At 41.1% G+C, this 20151-nt stretch overlaps 1 protein-coding gene and 1 pseudogene across 11 annotated transcripts in view; one reads left to right on the forward strand and one right to left on the reverse strand.

Moving 5' to 3' along the window:
* The window catches only part of SSX2IP (SSX family member 2 interacting protein), a 40651-nt gene extending 31534 nt beyond the window's left edge, over nt 1-9117 (reverse strand). For 10 of the 11 annotated variants that reach the window (XM_060084976.1, XM_060085011.1, XM_060084998.1 and 7 more), the window contains exon 1: nt 9016-9117. The gene's annotated coding sequence lies outside the window, so the exon portion shown is untranslated. Of the gene's footprint in view, nt 1-8755; nt 8863-9015 lie in introns of those variants that run through there. The other variant, XM_060084958.1, reaches the window with a different exon arrangement.
* Nucleotides 9118-18115: 8998 nt separating this feature from the next.
* LOC132480647 (large ribosomal subunit protein uL11-like) lies at nt 18116-18687 on the forward strand (annotated as a pseudogene).
* Nucleotides 18688-20151: the final 1464 nt, after the last annotated feature.

Consider the following 20151-nt stretch of genomic DNA (forward strand, 5'->3'; position numbering starts at 1 on the left):
ACTATTAAGATTCTTTTCAAAAAAGAATGCTCTCAATCTAGCAACATTCTGTGACTCAAGCAACTACTGAAGTATGTTTCTCTGCTTCAAGAGAGCAGCTGGTGAAGTGAGACAGTATGTTCTTAGAGCCTACGCCACACCGTCCGGCATTTCATTACACAATGACTTCTTACTGCTCATGTTTTCATCTGTTTTGGATTAAACTCATGTTTTCAGGGCACTGCCACCTCAGGGAAGCTGCACAAGGCTCTGAAAGAGCCCCAGACAAGAGCCAGGCACCACGGTTCCCACAGCCACTTCCATCATACACTGAGCAACCTGGAGCAGGCCATGATTTCTTTGGTTTTCAGTTTCCACATCTGTAAAATCAGGAGGTCGAGCTACATGATCTTTAAAGAATCTTCAGTGCTATTAACTACGATTTTACATTTCTCATGGGACCTAATATGAGAACTGAATATAGCTATTTATATTAAAATTTTCTTCACATTTTTATAGCAGAATGTACACACACTGTCTTCACAACCACGTTTATCAAATGAGATTCTACCTAATTTTAAGAATAATTAAGCATAAACGATTTACTTGAAACAAGTAAATTTAAAGCATTTTACACGTATTAACTGATTCAATATCACAATAACTCAAATAATCATTTCCCTCCACTACAGATGAGGAAACTGAGGCCCAGAGAGCTTTCTTGCCCAAGGTCACATAGCTAGAATATGACAACGTCAAGAATCAAACCATAAGAGTCCAGCACATTTAACTACACACCCTACTATCTTTATTGTAGGAGAGGAAGGAATACACAATACGTGAGCTGCTTTTTCAAACCCAACACACACACAAGTTCTTGCTTCTCTACCACCTCGCCTTGAGACTAAAGTATAATCCAATAGTATTATTCCAATTGAGTAACTGGAATGTGAACTGCATAAAAGCAGACAAAATATTAAATGTTAAAGAAATTCAAAAAAATTTTTGAACAATCTAGTCAATATATACAGCCCAAATTGCCAGGCTTTCCCCAAACTGCCATCCCTTCTCTTTGTGCTTCCAGAACACTTTGCATTAACTCCGTAGTACAGATCTAACTGTAATGAAACTTCTCTCCCACCACCTAAGCTGCATTCCTGGTCAGCAAGCCTGTGAGCATATTGTTTGCACCCTATTTTGGTGTGAGGTATCATAACTGACCCACTGTCAGTATGGAACCCAATAAAGTTTGCTGAATGAATGTCAACTAAGTTCAATGATGTGTTATTAGTGTGAGGTATTCTACTGTAATATTATGACAGACAAGAATCAACACTTTAGCCATGCTGTGACTTAGAAAGGCTTTCAAATGAGTCTTGAGTGATGTCAGCTTAGAGAAGCAGGAAGGCAATTAGATGTATGAATCAAGAACATGATAATTTAGAGACAGTATACCAACTTCAAATTCTTCCAGGGCAGAGGTAGGAATAGCAGCAATCATTCTTAAAAGAAGATTAAGAAAAAACAAACAAAAAAAAGCACATTAAGCTAACTTTGTAAAGTTGAAAGTCAGCTAAGAAGTCCAAATAAAATTTAAAAAACAATTGTCATTTATTGGTATTTCATTCTCAAAATTAGGTAAAAGGTAATGACATTTACTAAAGGCAATGGAAATAACAAAGAAACTAAACATAATTCATGAATCTGTAATGTAATCATGTATCTGTAACAGTTTTTTCAATGATTTAGCCCAAATTCAATCACTGGTTATAGGCCTCAACAATAGCACCTGAGAACTTGTTAAAAATGCAAATTTTCAAGTCCCATTTCAGACCTACAGATTCAGAAACTTGGGGTGGGACCAAGAAATCACACACACACACACACACACACCTCTCTCTCTCTCTCTCTCTCTCTCTCTCTCTCTCTCTCTCTCTCCCCCCTCTCTCTCCCCCTCTCCCTCTCCCTCCCTGAAATATTTCAAGCAATGTTAAATTCTACCCAGTCTGGCTATGAGGCATCAAGAGTCCTGGGGTTCTAGGCCTGACTACAGCCAACCCAGAAGTTAAGTTGTTTTGGGTCACAGAAGTCAAAGCCTCTGAGCCTCCCACCTAAAAGTACAAAAACAGGCAGTTTTGGCCACAGTTTCAGAGGATCCGTGAAGCCATCCACAGATTTGCCAAGGATCAAGGACAGGGAATTAAGAACTTCTGTTCTAGCTAATTATGTGAAGCTGGTAGGAGAGAAGAACTGCTGCTCTGAGCCTTTACTACCTGCCAGGTGTATTCACCAGCCACGTCACTCACCCTTACAACAGCCCTAGGAAGGAGTAGATATAACACTACTTTATTGATGGAAAAATATGAAGCTCAGGGAGGTTAGATACCTTACCCAGTTGCAAACCTGGAAGATAGAAAGGAAAACCCAGCTGTTTTACCTGCAAGGTAAGAATAAAGATTAGGTACAGCCATACCTTGGAGATACTGTGGTTTGGCTCCAGATCACCACAATAGAGCAAGTCACACAAATTTTTTGGTTTCCCACTGCATATAAAAGTTATGTTTACATTACACTGTAGTTTATTACATGTACAATAACATTATGCCTGAAAAAACAATGTACATGCCTTACTCAAAAAATACTTCACTGCTAAAAAATGTTAACCATCATCTGACAACACAGGGTTGCCCAAAACCTTCTATTTATAAAAAACAGAATAAAGTGAAGCATAGTAAAAAGAGGTATGTCTGTATTTGATTCCAAAGCCTAACAAACCCTGGCTTCCTCTTGATACTCAAAAAGTACCTGGAGGGACTTCCCTGGTGGCACAGTGGTTAAGAATCCACCTGCCAACGCAGGGGACACGGGTTGATCCCTGGTCCAGGAAGATCCCACGTGCCGTGGAGCAACTAAGCCCGTGTGCCACAACTGCTGAGCCTGTGCTCTGGAGCCCCCAAGCCACAACTACTGAGCCTGCGAGCCACAACTACTGAGCCCACATGCCACAACTACTGAGGCCCATGTGCCTAGAGCTTGAGCTCCGCAACAAGAGAAGCCACCAGTTAGAAGCCCGCTCACCACAATGGAGAGTAGCCCCCGCTTGCCACAATCAGAGAAACTAGAGAAAGCCCACATGCAGCAATGAAGACCCAATGCAGCCAGAAATAAATAAGTAAGTAAGTAAATAAATAAATAAAAATTTTAAAGTGCCTGGAGCAAATGATATAAATTCTCTGAGTCCATCTCCTCATTACAAAATAACACAGCTGACGACAGACTGTATTTATTGATGATTTCTAAAATGTTTTCTTGCTTTTACATGCTAGATCCTACATAGGAGGAGACTTCTAAAACTTGGATACAGAATACAAGCATACCACATTTTACAGTACTTTGCTTTACTGTGCTTTGCAGATATTGTGTTTACAAATTGAAGATTTGTGGCAACTCTGCAACAAAAAAGTCTATCTGCACCATTTTTCACAACAGTATTTGCTCACTTCATGTCTCTGTCCACATTTTGGTAATTCCTACAATATGCCAAACTTTTTCATTTTTATTGTACTTGTATGGTGAACTGCAGTCAGTGATCCTTGATGTTACTACTGCAAAAGATTAGGATTTGCTGAAGACTCAGATAATAGTTAGCATTTTTTAGCAATAAACTATTTTTTAATTAAGGTATGTACATTGTTTTTTAGCCATAACGCTACTGCATACTTAACAGACTATAATATAGTGTAAACATAACTTTTATATGCACTGGGATACGAAAAAATTCATGTGACTCACTTTACTGCAATATTCACAAAACTGTGGTGGTCTGGAACCAAGCCCACTATTTCTCTGAGGGCACCTGTAGAAAGAATCATGCTGAAGGTGCCACCTTTTAGATAGGAAGCACAAACAACCAGATTAAAATCACTGGCAAAAGGCTGACAAACTCAAGACCGTGTCCTTTATAACCTAAACTACTTTATAACCTAAACAATACTAACTCTCAGGTAAACAGTACAGTCATCCCTCAGTTTCCAAAACGGATTGGTTCCAGGAGCCCCTGTGAATACCAAAATCTGAGGTGGCTCCAGTCTCTTATATAAAATGACAGTACAGTACAATGAATACAGTCGGCCCTCCTCATCCACAGGTTTCACAGTCAAGGGTTCAACCAATCTGGGTTCAATTCAATTGACTGAATTCAATCCACAGTTGGTCGAATCTGTGGATATGGAGGGCCGAGTGTATATGCAATGGCGGGTTACAAATATCTACTAGCCACTCATTAAACTCAATTCTTTTAGAACAATATTATTCTAGAAATCTCCTCCCACATTATGTTTCCAAAATAGGTCCCATTTTCAGCAGGTCTGGCACAAAAATATTATGGCACAGAGCAATTAATGGTCAGGGGCTGGCTGGCTAACTTAGCCAATGACAATGAGGACAATGAAGGATGGATATGAAATACTTCAGAAGTTGGGCTGACAAACATGATGACAAGTATACAAAAGGGAGGCATTTATTCTCTCATGTAAAAATCTGTCTTTGGTACTAGACAGGTAACAGTGTCACACAGGTAAAGAGAACAGAGGACTAAGGTTACCAGTGGCTTTGGTTAAGTGAGTGGAGATATAAAGCTCCATGTAGAACTCACTGGGCTTATATATGCCCTTATGAGACATTCAAATGGAGATAAACTCTAGGGCCTGGAGATCAAGACATCAGGGCAGATTCAGGAGTCATCAGCACACATGTGATAGCTGAATCTATACAGAAAAAAAGGGGCAGCAGAAAGAACCCTAAAGAACATCAACATGTAACAGGTGAGTGCAGGTGACCTAGATGTAGGAGATAAAAATCCAGGGGTGGGGAGAGTTTTAGGAAAGCCAAGGAAAATAGTTTTAAAGAGGAGGAAGTGATGAACAGCAACAAATGCCATAAAAAGGGCAAGAGCTAAATAGACTATTACATTGGATTTGGTAATTAGTGACTTTATGACAAAGCTGAGGGGTAAAAATGGAAATCGGATTTCAGAAAAGTGATCAGCAAATAAGAAAAGGAGATAATAAACAAAGGTCACTTGTTCGAGAAGCAGAGTTTAACCGAATATATTTAGGTTCTCTGAATGTAGAGGCTTTGCCTGATACTCAGGGATAGATCCATGAGTGACTCTTAAAAAAAAAAAAAAATCCTGTCTTTAAGTTAGTTCTTATTCAGTTACAGCATTTTTATGTCAAATAGAAATATTAAGTGCTCAAATGATGTAAAGTGTTCTTCCATGCACCGTTCTGGATATTAACATGTTTTCTTATTTAATCCTTGCAAACCTATGAAGTAGGTATTACTATTCCTAATTTACAAACGAGACAACTAAGGCACAGAGGAGATACGGTCCTTGCTGAGGTCTCATAGCTAGCAGTATGGTAGTCAAGCCCAAAATTTCACACAAAAGAGTAAGAGGGAGGGTGGCCAATGTGTGAAGTGAGGGTTAATAGATGAGAACTGTAAATGTTATAGTTAAGACTGTACTGACTGGTTAACCGGCCAAAGTTTAGTATCTATTCAAGAACTTATTTTCAATTTGAAAGAATTTGTGTCTTCTCTCATCTCAGAATCCTACATTGCTAAGACCTGACATTTTTATGCCTCTTATGACACTCAGATTCAGCACTGCATTACAACTGTATCATCTCTCCTACTGAACTGCAAGTTACTTGAAAATGGGAGTGTATCTTATCTGTCTTTGTATCTCTATTCCCTCAATCTTAAAAGCAGAAGATACTATACTGCAGTAACCATTTCGCAGTATACACAAATATCAAATTATGTTGTACATCTGAAACTAATACACCGTTACATGTCAATTATACCACAATTATAAAAAGAAAGATTCTCAGTAAAGGTTGGTTGTATGAATCATCATTTTTACTTTTCTGAAGTTTCTGGGGGCTTCAATAACATATTTTTGAAGTCTTTAATCGCTGTGTAGGACTGTTCTGCCTCAGATATTACTTGGGTCGTCTATGGACCACGCAATTTACTGATTTTGGTGGAAATACCCTTCTGAAGTAAAAATCAAATATAATTCCCCTGGATAAAACCTTTTAAAGATTCCCTATCACCTACTAGTCCAAGGTCATAGCCCTGTTCTCCAACCTTAACCCTAACCCACTCTACCTGGTCCCACCTACCAAACCACCTATACTTCTTCAATGGTCCATTGCAACATATGTGTTCACCGGGTGAACGTCTCCTCCTCCATCAAGACAACTGAAATTCTTTTTTTTTAATCATCATTATTTTAAAAAAAATAAATTTATTTATTTATTTTGGCTGTGTCGGGTCTTCACTGCTGCACGCGGGTTTTCTCTAGTTGCAGTTAGCAGGGGCTACTCTGTGTTGCGGTGCGCGGGCTTCTTCATTGCGGTGGCTTCTCTTGTTGCAGAGCACGGGCTCTAGGCACAAGGGCTTCAGTAGCTGTGGCACAAGGGCTCAGTAGTTGTGGCGCACGGGCTTAGTTGCTCCGCGGCATGTGGGATCCTCCCGGACCAGGGCTCAAACCCGTGTCCCCTGCATTGGCATGCGGATTCTTAACCACTGCGCCACCAGGGAAGTCCTGAAATTCTTTTTTAAAGCCTTCTCATATTTGCAATTTTCATTTTCGCTCTCTCCCTTACTATACTGTAAATTTCCTAAAAACAAACTCCACAAGGCAACACTGATATTTTTCATCCTCAGATCTGGCAAGTAGAGGCTCAGTAAGTATTTAATAAATGTTTATTAAAAGAGTAAATCATTGAAGCGTAATTCAGTAAATCCGCAGGAACTATATAATACTGATCCATTATCAAAAGTAAAGATTTTAGGTAGCTTTCCACTACTGATAATGAATGGTGCACTTTTCTATTCTGTCTCATCCCCAAAACTTGTGAATTCAAGACAACTTGTACCTTCATCGCCAGCCAATCACGAGCACCAAACACACAAAAGAGACCCAAGGACTACCAAAACCTCTTTATGACCCAGTCAAACCAATAAGGCATGTTTACAACTATTGGTAAAAGATATGAAAAAAACATCACTTAAAAGGCTTTGGAAGTGCTCCAATTTAAGTGTGTGAAATGAATTAAAATGATACAATTCTGGGGCAGCATCTTTTTCATCTTTTTATCTCTAGGTGCATACCACATTGAAGGCACTCAAATATTTACTTTTATAAAACCTGAGTCACAGCTAGCTTGGTCAAAGAGAAGCTATGTCAGGTTTTCAGACAGCCCAAGAATATAATGTGTCAGCCTTGAGGCCTTAGGCAACTCATCTGAACTGTTAACATTTTCTTTTTCTCATACACTGCCTCAGCATGTCTGGAACGCAATGTGCTTTAACAAGTCCTGTCACAAGGCGCAATGTGTTAGGAGGAGATCTTCACATTTCATCCTAGAATAACTAAGTCTTCACAGTTATCTTCAAGCTGCTTCACCCATGTTACTTAATCCTGGGCCTTTATTATCTTCATTGTACAGATGGGGGAAGGAAGGATATAAAATAACTTGGCTGAAGAGGTCCAGCAAGTCACCAAAAGAGCCTTCATTTTACCTATCAGTTCCTCATCCTCTCTTCACAGAACCATTTTGTTTGAGAAACTTTCACTGACAGCAGGCAGAAGAGAGCATCAAACTAGTTACTAGCTTTTACCTGTTTAATTTGAATGAATAACCTAAGCTCTCTAGACCTGTAGGTTATGATAGCTCTAGGACAGGAGATTTGATGGATTAAGTTTTGCTGACTGAATCCAAATTTGTAAATCTACCTCAAACTTCTAAATTTCGAGATAGCTTGACCTAAACTTTAAAGGCATTTATTTTTCTCTGTCCAGATCTCTAATTTTTTCAAATTTTGCTCAGTCTCCTAAATGTGTCAAGTCATACCTACCTTTTCAGTTCAGGATCAAGGCTACCAGAATTTTCTCCTACTTAAACAGTAGAACCAATCCCTCCTGAGCCATGAAGGATTCCAAGGCACCCATCAATCACAGCCAACTCTAGATCTAGACTCTAATCTGAACTGTTAGGGGAGCCCAGCAATTTCGAATTCCAGGCAGCCCCTCTTACACCTCCGAACCACCCTTGGGAGGAGTGCCTCTTCTAATCGTCGCCCCATTATGGGGTCCAGAAAAGGGATATGTCAATACTCTCAGATTCAACAAAAACTATTATCCCCGTGGCAAGTAATGGTAACTTGGCAATCACAACTACGGACCCTGAAACGGGGTAATAACTTAAAGATCCCCACATTATACGTGCTGAGAACAAATTAGCAGATTCCATTTCCTGGGCCCAAGTGACTTGCATAACTGGGCGATCAGCATTGGCTCGAAAGAGAGAAGGGAGCTCACAATTCAGTTTACTGTACTTTACCACAAAATTCTACACCAAAATATTCTCACACATGCCTGCCTGTAGATGATGTAAATTCTTCCCCTAGTCTTTTAACTACACCGCTGGCGGGGTTCTCTTCCTCTGCAGTGGCCACGGGCCACCAGCAACTCATTCTAACGGCTGTCCCCTGCGGCTCAAGCTAACAATCCCCCAAGCTCGCGAGTCCCGCAGCCTCTGCTAAGCGGACACCTCAGCCCCAAACTGGCCATCCCCTCCTCCCCCACGTCCCCGCGTCGCTCGTCATCCCACGCCAGGCGCCACCCTCTCTCCATCCCCGATAGGATTTGGGGCTTAGCGCTGCGACCGCCAGCAGGAGCGGTCCCCGAGCTGGCACCTACCTCCCACCTCCTCCTCCAGGCGCGGCCGGGGGGGTCACCGCTCGCCTTCCTCCTCCAACGGCCCCAACGGCCGCGCCGAGCCTCCCGCAGAGAAGCGGGGCGCCGCGCCAGGTGCCGGTGCTCACCTCCGCGCCCCCCCGCCCGTCCCTCGCCGGCGCCCACCCCACGCCCGCCTGCCCCAGGCCCCAGGCCCCAGGCCCCGCCGGCGCCCCTCCCCGGGCGAGCGCGGCACAATCCCCGGCGCGGGGAGAGGCTCTCACCGTCACGACCCCCGGGTGCGGCAGAGACGCACCGCTCAGCGTCCTAGACCTGCTCGCGCAGCCCCGAGGGCCCGCACAGGCGCCGCGGCACGCAGCGCGCGGGCCCGCGGCCCCGCCTCCACCTCCAGCTCCCGCCTTCCCCTCCTCCGGCCGGGCTCCGCCTCTCCCTTCGCTGCAGCCTCCCGGGCTCTGCAGGTTTGCAAGGTTCTCACCCCGCCCCCGCGCCGCTGGCGCCGCAGGCCAGCCTCCTCCCATTGGCTCCGCCAGTTGCTAGGCGATGAACAACCGCGGCCTGCATTGGTCCGGTGGGGGCCCCTGAGTCTCCTCCCCACCTCCAAAAAAACCCGGAGAGAAAGAAAACCTTATCCCTAGAGCCCGAGCGGGATGCTGGCGCAGCTGCAGCTGCGGCACCTGTTACGCCCTGTGATTCACCCTGCCGGGCCCTGCTCCCCACCCCCTCCTCACGCCTGCGGAGCTCGGGGCCCAAAGCTTCGTGGGGCTGGGGGCGGGGTGGGGAGGTCGTGGCTGTTTTAAAGCACGTGTTCCGAGCCCCGGTGAACCCCAGCACCCACCCTAGGAGCAAAGGTGAAGCGCCCAGAAAAGCCACGTGCGCTTGCAAAAGTGGGAAAATAAACCAAACAACAGCCGGCACCCAGAATTAGGTCAGGCCTAGGGGAAGGGAGGTTCAAGCGCCGGGAGTCGAGAATGCCAAGGAGAAAGTTCATGTAAAATTAGGGCAAGAAATGGACCTAGGCGGAAGACAGCGGAAAGACTAAGAAAAGGCACTTGTGAACTAGACGTTTATGCAAAAAAGTCCCACACTCACAGATCAAAATATGCGCAAAGAAAATGTATGCCTGCTACACCCCTGGCCGGGGTCATGCAGGCTCCTCCCCTGTTCCACGGCAGCCTAAAATTCTCCAGGGAAGATGAGAGGCCAGAGAAAGGAAAGAGATCAGATGGAGAAATCGCAGGCATATGAGTTGAGTTATAAACACAAGATGTACTTGGATAGATTTTTTTTTTAAGTGAAGCCAAGAAATGTACTCAAGAAAGGAAAAACAGGTTTGGTATTTTAAGGAGGCTCCTGAGAGCACTTTGAAACCAAAATAGTATGAGAGGACAAGAAATATTAACACTGAAGAACAAGGGAGAGAGGAGTGCCCCCTTCCAATTTACACACACATATCCCCATTCCTGAATGAAAGATCAAGGCGAGAAAATGAACATGCCATGGCGGCAACTTCAGAAACCAAGGTAATCCTCCTGTTTGCCTTTGGCCTAAACGATCAGGAGGCCTGGACTGATGCTGTTAAGCATAAGTGAATGACAGCCCAATCGCCAGTTAGGGCCCTCATTGTAAGGACGCTATTAGGGCAGGCCAGTTATTACCAATAATTACCTTAATCGCTAACCCAGACAACTGATGGGAGTAAAGAGGGTTACCCCCTGCTCCCGAGAGGGGTTTTGAAATTTCAACTGTCTACCCCCCAAAATCCCACACCCCTTCCCATCTTAAGAAGCAACTTAGTGTGACAGTTTGTGAAGGAACACTTCCAGGTTCATTTTGACCGTTTTAACCTCCTCACAGTCAAAAAGCGAGAGCTCACTCTCCGATTAGCTAGAAGCTTTGAGATCGGTTGATTCGATACGCAGCGTCTGGCACTCCCTGTTGTGACCTAACCACTTACAGTGCAGGATTTTAAGAAGGCTTGGGTCAGGCAGAGGTGAGCTCCGGGAGGTTCGGCTCCGCCCCCAGCCACAAGGATGAATCAGAGCTGTCTGATTAAACCAGTGCTTTAGAATCTTTTGCTCTACACCTAAAAATTTTTGAGGGCCCCAAAGAGCTTTTGTTTATGTGGGTTATATCTAATGATATTTACTATACTAGAAATTAAAACTGAGAAATTTAAAAATATTTATTTTAAAATAATAATAATTACATCTTATCATAAATAGCAAATTTTTATGGAAAATAACTATATTTCCCCCTAACATAGTAAAAAGAATCATAGTACTTTAAAAATTTGCAGATATCTTTAGTGTCTGGCTCAATGGAAGGCAATCGGATCTTCAAATCTGCTGCATTTAATCTATTGCACTATTTCAGGTAGCCTTTGGAAAACTCCACTGTACACTCAGAATGGGAGAAAAAAAGGCAAATAACATTTTAGTATTAAAACAATAGTTTTGACCTTGCAAACTCCCTGAAAGGGTCTTGGGGATCACCTCTTAAAATCCCCGTGCCCCGCACCCCTTTCTCCAATTAATATTTTGAGAGCCCCTGGTCTAGATGAGTCTTGATACTTCATCCCCCTTTATCAATGACTGGTTTGGGAGCTAAGCACGTGACCTAATTCTGGTGAGTACATAATGGGAAGTGGGGGGAAGGGGACTTCAGGGGAAGGGTTTTATCCCTGAGAGCCCCTAAGAAGTCTTTTCTTTACTTCTTGCCTTGGCCATCCTCCAGTAAGCAAGACATGTTTGGAGCTGTGGTGGCACATCCTGCAACAATGAGCAAGAAAAATACAGGAAAGGTAACCCAGAACCTAGAAGTCACTAAGTGGCTAAGTTAACCTACCCTGGCTCTGCATACCTCCAGACTGCTCACATATGAGATAGCAAGTGGCCTATCACCTAAGCCATTTGGGGTCAGGTATTTGGTTACTTGCAGCCAAAAGATCCTGACTAATGTACAGGACAAGATAAAGAATTTGGCTACAGCCTGAAAATAGTCTAAGGATGCTTTTTTGCCCAGAGGTTAAGGAATTGGACTTAATAGAACTTTGCTATGGTAAAGGAAATAAAGGGGAAAGACACAATCTAGAATGTTTTTTAATGCTTAACTGTGCCTATTTTCCCCCCCTTCTAGCAAAATTAAGGGGATGTGACTATCAAGTGTTGCTGTTTTCCAAAACACATCAAAACTTCCAACTTGCTCCTCTGTAGTCTATATCACAGTGGTCAGAGTAATTCTCTAAAAATATAATTCACATCATGATGACTTTCTGTTTTGGTTCCCCTCAGCCAGTGTTAAAGCCAAATTTCTTTCCGTGGCTACAAGTTTCTTATGACCTGCCCTCCATCTCCTTACCTATCTGACCTCATATCCTCCAACTCTTTCCATTAGCCACTGTTCTTCGTTCTTGCCAGGCACTTTCCTGCCTCAGGACCTTTGCACTATTCCCTCTGTTTGAATGTTCTTCCTCTTAAAATCTATATTACTTATCATCTCTCCCCTTTCAAATCTAACCAAAATCACCCTCTTGTGAGGCCCAACCTAACAACATTATTTAAAACTGGAAGCCCCTCCAGCTTTCTAAATATCTCTTACTTTGCGCTTATGTAATCTTCAACCATAGTACAGAGTTTACTTTTTTTCATTTGTTATTTGTTTAGTCCATTTCCCTTTACTAGAATGTAAGCCCAACAGGGACAGAGATTTTGTCTGATTGTTCACTGATGTATGCCCAGTGCCTAAAACAGTACCTGGTACTTAGTGATTGGTGCTCAGTAATTATTTGTGAATAAATGAATATAACTTCAAATGGATGTTTTTCATTTCAAATAAATCACTTTGGCAGGCTATATACATGTTCCAATGATGCTGCTCAAAAGTATCACATTAGGAGACACTGAATTTTTGAAAGGAATTCTCTCTTTGAGAAAAAATCTGATTTTTGGAACAATCCGAAAGTTATTCAGAGCCAAATCTGATGCACACATTCTGGAGTCATGTTAAAATGCCAAAACCTGTGTTTTCCAACTAAGTTACTGCATTTGGGTGGATAGGGAAAGGTCAAAAAACAAGATGTGTTTGAGTTTCTAAGACAGAAAAGTGACTGTGAACATAATTTCAAAGAGGAATTCTAAAAATACACACTAATAACAAGTTGAAGGAAAAGTATACATGTATTTTAAACTCTATATGTTTGTGTGTATGTGTGAATGAATCTCTTCCAACCTGTCTGCAGTCTTCCATTCTTGCCCCTACTATTTTTTCCAAAATGAAGATCAGATCCTCTCTGCTGCCCTCCCCCCCCCCATCTTCAATTAAGAATCTTTCATGGCCTCTCATTGTATTTAGCATGAAATTGAACTTCCTACCCAGTCATGCATGCATGATCTGGCCCCTATACCCCTCTTAGAACTCTTACTTTGGTTATGCAAAGTGCCAGCCTTAGTGGCCCCCTTTTTTCTCCTCTGGTCCTTTGAACCTGCCATTCACTCTGCTGCAAGGCTCTTCCAAGAAGGTTTCAAGACTCTGATTCTTTTTCGTCATTCAGATCCCACTTCCATATGTAAAGCAACCTTCCCATGTCTGGTTTATTTGTCTACTTGTTTGCTTACTTATGGCCTGTCTCCTCCCACTAGAATGTAAGCCCCCTGAAGGCAGGGACCTTGTTGGTCATGTTTGCCTCTGTAGTCCCAGCCCCTTCATGCCTTCCCTGGAGGGTTTCTAACCATACTGTTAATAGTAAGATTGCTTTACATTTTATTAACCTCGGTGACTTATGAATTTTTATAAGTATGTATTATTATAATTTTAAAATATTTTAATTTTGCTGAAATAAATAGGCTCTGATTTTAATACATGTAGTAAGTTAATAATCCACCCCCTATTTACTCATATGTGTTCCTCAGAAACCAGTGTTTCAAATACCCCAGCAAACATTCAGGTCACACTGCTTCTAATACCATGTATATTCAACTCTGGATAATAATGGGCCAACTTATAAAGGCTTTCTGCTGTAATTCATACCATCTGTATTACTTCAATAGCAGCAACAATTTCTGGACCTAGTGAAGACCATTGCTTTTCAGGGTCCGTATGCTCTAACAGATGAGAAGAGGGGCTGGGTCACCTCTCCTTAATGGCCTCACTTTCATTAATTCTGTGTTCTGGCCAGGATTGTGTTTCCAGGGGTGGCAGGGTGGAGAAACAAAGTCTTTCTGGATTCCGTACTAGCAACTTTCATATCCGTAGCCTCATTTTATTCACAAGATCAATTTAAGCCTGTTTGTAATTAACTACAAAATGATATAGGACAAATTCCAAGGGCCATGAGACTTTAGAATCCTCGCTGAGGGCTGGAGTGGTCAGGGAGTACTCAATGGAGGAGAGGGAACTGGAGTAGGGCCTTGGGGCAATCCTGACTCTGCAAGCCTAGCAGTAAGCAGAGACCAGACCACTAGGTCCGCTTCCGGGTCTAAAAGGTGGCCTTACACTTAGCTGGGCTTGGCTCCTCTAGCTATCTGAGTGAATCTCTGCATCATGCTGCATTTCCAAAGATGATTTCATTTCTGGCCAGTCCCTTTGGATTTGGGCCAGTAGTGGTTCAGCTTGAAACGACAGTCCTGTGCCATTTATAAAGTGTTGGCTGAGTCTGCAGAAAAAGCAGACCATTGTGGTTCCTCCTTCCTCCCACCTCCACCCAGGTGAAGATTCTCAGAAAACTATCCCTCCTCATTACCCACCCTACCGCCCTGCCCTACCCCACCTCCCATGCCCTACCACCATACACAAACACACAGAACAGTGGTCAAAATGCTTGATCATCTTCTAGGTGGTTTGCTCTTAGTGCTTTAGATTTTGTCTGGTCTGCTGTATGTTTTGCTCTACGATTTCTTTAGAAAGTGTTTTTTGTTTGTTTGGTTGGTTGTTTCGGGGGGTTTTGTTTTTGTTTTTTCTGAACCTGATGACTTTTACCAAGCTAACTCTTTGGTTTCCAACTCTCCATTTGTCCCAAAATTGATTTATTAATTTAAAAATATTTCATATAAAACTTGATTATGCATAGGTCACTCCAACAGTTAATAAGGTGCTATCATAGAAAAGTGGTCAGGTACCAACCAGAGTAGTTCTCAAACCCTGTATTTCCAAAAGAGAAGCATACCTCCTTTAGGAAATGCAATGAACATTCATGCAGACACACGCACACGTGCACACACACAGAAACGCTGCACAAAGCTTACCTTGCTGACTACAGTGGCCTCTAAACCCTTCTCATATGGAACAATTTGGCTCAGTCTACTCTTCTAAGCTTGCAGATTTACACCCCAAGCATTGAGTGGACAGCAAAAGACCCTCCAAAGAAGTAGGGGGACTATAAATGACTCAAAATGTTTTTTTAGTTATACTGAAATCTATGTAAAAACCACAGAGCACAAAGATCCAGCATTAACTTGAAGAGTTGTGATATAATTCTGCACCAAAGCACCCTTTTATTTCACATAGTCTTAGTTTCCCTGCTCTTATTTGAAAATTTCCTTAACAGTTTAATGAATATTTATTGAATGATTACTGTGTGAGAGATTGAGAGGTTTTAGACCCCTGCTCACAACAGGAATTCAGAGTTTCCCAGAAACACAGAATAATCCATTGACACTTGAGCCTGACTGCCTGGGCTGAAATACTGGCTGGGCCACCTGGGTCCATGTTGACATCACTGAACTCCCAAACCCACCTTTCCTCCTCTGGGCATTCTGTTTAGTAAACAATAAATGCTTCGGGGTCTAAGTGACTTCTAGTTAGGTTGTTTGATAATTGCAGCCAAAAGCATCCTGATAATACATTGAAAAAAGAACTTTCATGAAGTGACCTGATGGTGTGATATTTCATTTCATTGGCACAAAGATACTCAAGTGCCACATGTGGAAACAGTCAAGTGAGCAAAAAAGTCAGTGAAAACTGAAGTATAAGAGTTATTTACAGAGGACTGAATGGAATAATTAAATGAGAAGCAGGGAAAATGCGGGACTGTGTCTATGGTTTAAATTATAAATATGTATCTTAGACATTAACATTTTTCTAAATTATATTTTCTTTCTTTACTAATTTAACTAGGCCAGAAAAATTAAGACACATTGATAAATATAACTTTGCACAAAATGATTTGCTCTTTTGAAAATTTCAGACCACAGCAGTATGTTTTCTGGCTAGTACTTGCTTTATGTTATAGACATATTCCAGCAAAACTCATGTGTAAATAATGCATTTAAAAATCAAGTCATAATCTGAATGTACTAGTGAAACTAGATGTTTAAAATTACGATAAATCTATTTGCATGATGAATGATGCCTTCATAGAACAATGATCTCATTATTTGTCCATTCTATAAGATTATATTTTAATATGTTGGATTTTCTTAAAAGAGTTTCACCTTTCCTTATTTAAAACCCAGAGTTTTGGGCAACTATTTTAATGAAGAGTTTTCTGTAATTTGAATCTCAGTAGAGATGGCTGAGGTGTTGCAATCAACAAAACAGTTCTTATCTTTTTATTCCGCAACTGGCAATTCAATTTTATCTTGGTAATAAATTTCCATTTGATTTCATTATTTCTATTTCACTAGGCAAAGTTTACCTTTCTGCATTCTCAGGGAAGAAGAAATCTGAAGGCTTGATTTCTGGTGGATTTTATTTCCTGCTTTGTAAACCTCTATCAATGATGTCAGCAAATAATTGTTCAACTTGAAATATAGTGGAATACAATCCTCTATATACTGGGTAAAACACCCACATAAAAATTCAGAGTTGAAAAACTTAGACATCAATTAAAATGCGGTATTGATTTAAAGTAACTGCTTAAGACTTAACAATCATGTGTGAATCTGCCTGTCCCTTTAAAAAGAAAAGCAATTGCGTTCTGGTTGCTGAGCTCTCTTGGATTTATTTTATCTTAGCAGCTGTTCCTAAAGTCGATGTTATTCAAATGAGGGTTTTCAAGCTCTTTGTTGTGTTTTTCACAACTTGTAGTATATGCTATCAAACATAAAACTCAAATTTAGAATGGGGTAGGGGTAGGGACAATTAGAAATACCGAAGAAATAAAATGATATTGAAAAAAACCTCTAATTTTCATTTAACAAAGATAGGACTGTTGAACATGATCTGCCTGAAGCCCCAGACAGTAGCAAGGCAAAACCCCTGAACCTCTAAGCACCAAAGGTGGTTGATATATTTAGTAATTAGTTTACGTGTAGGGGGAGGGAATGTCTTAAATGGAAATAATGGCACTTTCTGTGATTATAGAAGATGAGGAAAGAGCACAACAAACATTTTTCTTGCCTCTCCAAAGTAAGCATATTATAAAGTTTCCCTAACATAGGCTACCCTTTGACCTAGAAAGAATAACTACAACTCATACACCTTCTGTTCCATTTATTTTTGTTGCTTTTTTCTTTTTTTTTTTTTCAAGAGGCAGCATAGCTTGATCATTAAGCATGAAAACTCTGGGCAAGGATCTTGGCTCTTCCCCATACTTGCTGTGGGTACTTATATTTTTCATTTAATTTACAAATTAAATGGGTTAGCTTTGCTAACAGCAAAGTATATAGGGAATGTTAACCTATTTAGGAGTTAGTCATATATAACATTTTTAGTCATATGTAATCACTTCATAGTATTAATGTTAATGATTTATTGAGTGATTATTATTTGTCCACCAGTGTTCTAAGTGCTTTACATATGAATTCATTTAATCCTCACAACAACGCTATGAGGTAGGTATCATTATTGCTTTTATTTCTAGACCAGGAATTAAGAAGGCAGAGGTTATTTTGCCCAAAAATACCCAGCTAGTAAATTTCAGAGTTAGGGTTTACAGAGCTCTTCTCTTAACCACCATGTCATTCCCAGTCTATTTAGGACTGCCTTAATCTTTCTTGCTCTCCAATCATTTCTGTTCAAATGCCTGCCGATTAGTGAACAGAAATCTTCGAACTGGGATAACCACATTCTACCCATGTACATGAAGACTCTGTAGTGCTACACAGCATGGATAGTTTTAAGGGGATCAATTCCACATTCTCCACTTTCATTTCTACACTTTCCTAAAACTTATCTGCCTGAGAACATGCTTGCAGCCTCTTTTCCATCTCTTTTTTACAATCGCCATTTTTCCACTTTAAAAAAATGTCATTCTTCTCACAAATTCCACATCGTAGCATGGTGCATTCACCCCAGGTGCACAAAACATGGAAAATTAGAAGCCGGTGTTAGTGTTGAGAAAGGGAATGACTATGATGACTGGGGAACAGAAGTGTCACCTGCTAGCGCACTAAAAATTTTTTAAATGGCTTTCATTCAGATTCGGCTTGAAGGAGGCCAAGGTGCAATTTTCTTTGGTCCTCTGAAATCCGGGATTATCTGACACCAGCCACCTCACCATGTTGCCTAAGTTTGAGCCCAAGGAGATCAAATTTGTATACCTGAGGTGCACCAGTGGGGAAGTCTGTGCCACGTCTGCCCTGGCCCCCAAGATTGGCCCCCTGGGTCTGTCTCCAAAAACGGTTGGTGATAACCTTTCAAAAGCAACTGGGGATTGGAAAGGTCTGAGGACTACAGTGAAACTGACCATTCAGAACACACAGGCCCAGACTGAGGTGGTACCTTGTGTCTCAGTCCTGATCATCGAAGCCTTCAAGGAACAACCAAAAGACAGAAAGAAGCAGAAAAACATTAAGCACAGTGGAACTTCACTTTTGATGAGATCGTCAACATTGCCCAGCAGATGAGACACCAATTTTTAGCTAGAGAATACTCTGGAACCATTAAATAGATCCTGGGGACTGCCAGGTCTGTGGTCTCTGATGTGGATTGCCGTCATCCTCATGACATCATAGATGAATGACAACAACCGTGGTGCGGTGGAATGCCCAGCTAGTTAAGAACTTCAAAGGAACATAATTCAATAAAGGGTCATTTGACAACCAATGGGAAGAAAAAATAGTTTAAATGAGAGGTCATCACATGGTTTTTGGCATATAATTGAAAGGAGTTAAAGGAATTGAGTAACACGGCTACAGCAAAAACCTTACATTCCCATCTACTTATTTTGTGAACAAAATGTTTCAGCATTTATAAGAACCTTGTCAAACGCATGAATAGAATTGGGGTGGAACTCAATCTCACTCTATAATATTCATCCGCAAATCCACTGGAAAAGGAAAAGTCCCCTCCATTTTGTTAACAGATGCATTTTCAATAAAATCTTATTTTTATGTTTAAAAATGGTTGTCAATTTGTAATATAGCCACTGTTTGATCAATAGTGTACTACTAATAATTTTAGTAATAACTCCATCCAGAGACATAACTCCTAGGACCTTAGAGTTACCGGAAAGTAAAATTAGGTAAGTATGTAGTTGAAAAGAATGATGTAATGATCAATACAAATTTTTCAAGCATGAAAATATGCAATAAGATAGCATTCTGTGGGAGAAATGGAAATATGGAAATGAAATGGAAATGAAAGTATGAGTTCAAGAAAAAGAAGGAACAATGTAACTTTTCTGGCTGTTAAAGAAGAGCTAGGTCACATATATTTAAAATTAATAATGTTGGGTAAAAAAGTACCCTGGGATTTAGATTCCTTGGGGTAACTTTTAAAAAGTGAGCTAACAGCTTTATTTTAAAATATCATGAATTGCATGCAATACTCTGGAAATAATACTCTTTGCAAACTTACGTTGAAAAATTATAGGTGGCAACATAAAAATACAGGAAGGATGCAAGTTTTTCAGAATTCTTTCAGGGAGTTATGTGAGCAAAAAGTTTGAAGATCACTGATCTTGAAGCCCACAGAAGACCTCCCCAGGGTACTTAAAATCTGGCTCAAGTAATCGTTAACACTACCACTTTACACATTAAAAACATGGCTGCTGTGTAAAATAAAATGCCCTTGGTCACTGCCGTGTGCCCTGGATATTCAGCAAATGCTAACAAATGAGAACTGAATACATCACTTTGAGTTGACACAGGCACTTTTCCCTGTGCTATTCTAGCATCTCTACAGAGAGCTACTGTGTGTAGCTATGTCCACCGCACTGCGTGTGTTTCAGGAAAACAATAAAACAAAACACAGCTTTTAAGATAAACAAATGTGCCACAAGATTTTCCTGTGATTTCCCTGCAATATAAGCCTAGACTATGAGGTCCTTAGAATACATGTTTTCCAAACCCAAATTTAGGACCCATGATCTGATATGTGAAAGTATCCTTTGGAGGTTAACTGGGCAGCTTTCTGGAAATCAGAAATTTCTTGAAAATCCAGAAACTCAGGTCAAAATAAGTAAGTATAATCCACATCACATCTGCTGTCTCAGCATGAAAGTTTTATAACTTATTCTAATG

The sequence above is a fragment of the Mesoplodon densirostris genome, chromosome 2, assembly GCF_025265405.1.
Source record: "Mesoplodon densirostris isolate mMesDen1 chromosome 2, mMesDen1 primary haplotype, whole genome shotgun sequence".
NCBI lineage: Eukaryota > Metazoa > Chordata > Mammalia > Artiodactyla > Ziphiidae > Mesoplodon > Mesoplodon densirostris.